General features: G+C 38.9%; 1 long non-coding RNA gene across 5 annotated transcripts; it reads right to left on the minus strand.

Moving 5' to 3' along the window:
• Nucleotides 1-900: 900 nt before the first annotated feature.
• Nucleotides 901-3,989, minus strand: LOC127093106 (uncharacterized). Of its 5 annotated transcripts, XR_007792427.1 has the most exons (5): nucleotides 3,034-3,989; nucleotides 2,602-2,929; nucleotides 1,866-2,000; nucleotides 1,563-1,660; nucleotides 901-1,276 (listed from the first exon to the last, which is right to left on the minus strand). It is a non-coding gene; the product is annotated as an uncharacterized LOC127093106 (long non-coding RNA). The 5 variants fall into 5 exon arrangements; XR_007792425.1 differs by lacking the exon at nucleotides 1,563-1,660; XR_007792424.1 differs by having other exon boundaries at nucleotides 901-1,660.
• Nucleotides 3,990-4,731: the final 742 nt, after the last annotated feature.

The raw sequence follows: 4,731 nt of genomic DNA on the forward strand, positions 1-4,731 counted from the left end.
TGATTAACAAGCATCCTAGATTCGAGATTTGTGGCTAACGGAAATCAATAATGGGTGTCTGACATTCTGTGCATCTCACTTGTCTTCTAAACCCTAATCATGGACCTGGAGGTTGGTGGACAACACGACCTGCTTTAAGGAGGGTTGGAAGCCCTGATTGTGGTTCTTAACAATGGCTCAGTGCTGATGTTGGTTATTTCCTGGTTTAAGACCGTTATTTGATTACTTGAAGTTTTGAACAGATAGACCCTTTGTACATGGTTGTTTCAGTTGGTTCCAAGCACGTTTGCAGACATATTCTGATGCATATTGTCGTTGGGCTTGGTTGACCTAAGGCTATCTGCCTCCATTTGGTGGTTTTGAACTAGGGAAGTTGGTCAAGTTGGATTCAATCGGTTCATGGTTCCATCTGAACATGCATTCTTAACAAAAAAGGGTCCACTTCGTCACTATTCGGCCAAAGTCAACTTATCATATTGACCTTGTCCCTGTTGGATCCATGAGTCATCGAAAGTATGGCTATTTTCCTTTTACTGCCCACATTTTCACTTCCAAATCATAATCACATGAGCTATTTTCAAATTTTAATCCTTGTAATATTCATTTTTCGACCATTCACATGACCATATAACCATAACTCATTTTTTATGCATAAACCGTAAAACCAACCGACATTCAGCTATCATGTCTCAATACCATTGAATTATCACTAAAAAAGGAAAAAACATTCATTACAAATCGTGTTTAAGTTCGTATCATAGACATGATATCCGAATTCCACACAAGTCAATATACAAGATGAGTGTTTAATTCAAGACCCATTCATGGTTGTGAGATTGTTAACCATTATCACACAAACGATGCCTAGTGTCTAAAGCATTGCGTAAGTTGAATCAAATATATTGAAATACCATGAATTTCAAAAGTGAGTTTTCCAAAGTTCCTGAATGATTCATCTGCACAATAGTCCAAGTGATGAATCTAAGTGTGAGCCTAGTTGTTTACGAAGACTTAAGGATACCACACCAATAAACCATGCTACTTTTACTGCATTTTACAGAAATTTGTAAATAAAGGACTATGCTAATTTTATACTACACTATTCATTCATTGATATTTGCAAAGCAATTTCTGAGTTTCATACAAGTTCATGAGATAACTATAAAGTACTGTTTCGAAATGAATATCTTCTCAATGCACCGGAGTCGTCACATTCCTGGGTAATGCATCTCAAGTGTGACGCCGCCAAATGCCATCCCGCCAAGCCCCACCACACCTGCATCACAACAGCCAATAAGAAAAGAAAATCCAAACCGCAGTCACGTGCATTATATTTCAAATTCATTCGACTAAATCACGACATCACGCATAACTCATAACCAAGGCACATATCACATAGCACACAATCATGTAAAATGACGCAGAGATTCATCATTCATCCAACCTCCAACTAAAGTGAAATCTCTAATAAACTTCGGAACTAAATTCGGTCATAACAAACCGGCAATTTCGCGACTAACTGATGATAACAATGTGACTAATTTACTAACAATAACACTAACCTTTCACTGGGACTATGTCAAACCGGCTTTGAGCCAACGACTTTTGGTTCACAAGGTTGAAACCTAACTTGCACTTAACATGGATAGAAGTTTAACACCTGCTAACCAGTTGTAATAGCAATTTTAAAAAACCAAAAAATATTTGCTAACATGAGATTTCGACTAACTTAAGTCCATTTGAGAAGAAATTCAATTGTCATTTGGATTTGATGCGAAGTTGAGCTTCTAACTGATTTAACGATCCATAAAACTAACCAATTAGTGACCCAACTAACTCATAACATAATAAGTTAGCATACTAACCGCAGCATGACTAATTTCAACTCAGTTGACATAGCCAACCCGCAAAACCTGTATTTAAGCGACGTAATTTCAAACGCAGCCAGCAACAAACACCTTCCACGACGCCGCCAAAACGGCAATATCAACCTACACATCCTGCAAAATGAATTTACATCATGAAAGCCTTGAACTTGTAGTTGACAATACCAGTTCAACATTTCACTAATCTAACAACATTTATATAACAACACTTTCATTCAGCTTCGAATCTATCTAACTAAGTTAATTAACTATCAGCCTAATACAGATTTTATGCCATAAACAACTTCAACCAACACGTAGAAAAACTGAACTGAGACTGCACTTTATCAAGTGGAATCTAGTCACTAACTGATTATTGAACAAAGGCAGCAAAACACAAGCAAGTTAAGTTCATATGTATTGCATTACATTCCTAACTAAACCAACTTCTAAGTAACTAACAGTCTAACTGAATTGCTTCAACATAATCACTAACTCTAACAAACGCCAACTAACTCTAACTGATTCCATTAACCTATAACTAATCTCACCCTAACTAATAACAGAAAAATTCATTCATAACTAACTTCTAAACCAACCATCTAACTGTTTTCCAACTGTTTTCAAACAGAATTCTAACCAACTCTCATCTAAAATAACAAACTCTAGCCGATCCATAACAGAATGGAGAAGGAGAAAAGAACCCAAGAGTTGGAGAAATTCTATATAAGCATACCTCAATTCACTTTGAGTCGTTTTCTAGAATCCACTCCGAGCCTTCTTCTTCAATTCACCATTGAGCCTTCTTCTTCAATTCACCATTGAGCCTTCTTCTTTGATGGCCTTTGAGTCTTCTTCAATTCACCCTTTTGGCAAAGAAGAAGGAGTGAATCGAAGCGAGGAGATTTCGGGAAGAATAATTCACCTGGATATTTTGGTGTGACCTTGTCCTCTTCCTTGCAACACTCAGTAAAGCAGACTTCACTTCGAACATAAGGCTCTTCTTCCATATCTTTGTCGTGCGAAGCCTATTTCGGTACTGTTTAATCTGGCTTCGAACAACTCTGCAACACAATAACCACAAGGCATTAACTCGCAGCGACTACAAGTTCAGAAATACACATGAGTTGAAAAAAAGAAGGACTGATTCAAGAATGGAAGTGCTTACCTTTTCACAACTGCAAATTATAGAACTATAATCCAACATCTTCGCTATTCGTCAACACTGTGGAAATTCAATCGAGGGAGCCGTGACTCATCTTTGTCTTCTCCTCCCACACAACGAATTGAGGCCGGATTTCATCATCAACGACACTTCGATTCGGCGAGCTTCCTATTTTGAACCAGTATCGTTTTTTGTCTGTTAGCGCGGATTTGAATTGACGTGAACGGTGAAGTTCGACCGAAGCCGGTTTTGGAACTGTCCTCCTTCTCGATCCCAGAGCTTCGGTTCTGTATTCTGTATTCTGAAACGCGACGGAACTTCGGTCCTGTTTTCCACTCCTCCCCGATCCCAGCAAGATTGATGAAGTTCAAAATGAAATGCCATGGAGATTCGACAATTCCGATCCGGTAAGTATCTTATTCTCTTCTTCAATTTGTCAATGCGTTCTGCGTAGCTTCAAAGCTTGTGAAGTCGGATCACACAAGTCTGGCGTGACGAAGGCAGTGATTGATCCCTATTCGTTCAAGACGTGCGGCGAAACTGAATTGGTTTCGCTCGTGTGCCGATGAAGAAACCACTTAGCAAACTCAGGGTTTTGCTCATCGAGCTTTTGTTTTTGTCGCACCTGAGATGTCGAGCGGCCACAAACACGAACTGAAGGCGATTGATTTCATAGCGACCAACTGTGATTCGAGCGACGCAACAATGGAGACGAGGGGACGCCGAGGTTCCACCATGTATTACCAGAACAAATTGCAGTGAGGAAGCTTATCGGAGTAAGACGTCGTCTTCTTCAATTCACACGAAGAGCGAAGATGCGACTCAATGATGGAACGAAGTCGACACTGTTTGTGCGCCATTTTTGCGTGTTTAGCTTAATCAAGCGGCCAGAAGATGTTTGGAAGAAGAATCTTAAGTTCACGAGTTGACTTGGCTTGAGAGTGGACCTTGGTTTCGTGGGCCTAAGGTCCAAGGCTACACCCCACCAATCCATTCATTTCAGGAAAATTTTAACTTGTACCCCTACAGTTAGCCTCATATCCCTATAAAATTTTAAAAATTCTCATTGTATCCTTAATTGGTTTTAACTAATTTACCATTCAGTTGAAAATTTCAGAAATTACACTTTCACACCCCTCGCACCGGAACTCCTGCAAAAAGACTTCCGGTATGTATTTTTCCCAAACCGGAAGACTTCAAGAATGACTTCCGGAACACACAAAACAATGAACCGGAAAACTTCATGAAAGAGTTCCGATTCAATCAGAAAAAATTTACAAAACCGGAACACTTCTTGAAAGAGTTCCGGTGAACAAATTTATACATACCGGAACTCTTTGGAGAAGTGTTCCGGTTTGTATTATATGTGTTCCGGAACTCTTTCATGGAGTGTTCCGGTTCGTTTTTTAATTTTTAATTTTTTTTATTTTTTATTTATTTATTTATTTTTATTTTGCAGGAATGGAAAATCTTCCCCAAATATGTGTAGATACTACTGATGTGTTTATGACGACGGAAAGATTTGGTACACGAGAAGAGGTTATCAGATGGATTAAAGAGGTTGGAATCGATAATAAAGTAACTGTTATTATCAGTCGTTCAGATACTGAAACGGGGAAGAGAGGGAGAAGTAACAAAATAACATTTGGTTGTGATAAAGGTGGGAAACATAAGATTAGTGATAGTGGTACCCAAAGTGCG

This window comes from Lathyrus oleraceus, chromosome 6, assembly GCF_024323335.1.
Source record: "Lathyrus oleraceus cultivar Zhongwan6 chromosome 6, CAAS_Psat_ZW6_1.0, whole genome shotgun sequence".
Lineage (NCBI taxonomy): Eukaryota > Viridiplantae > Streptophyta > Magnoliopsida > Fabales > Fabaceae > Lathyrus > Lathyrus oleraceus.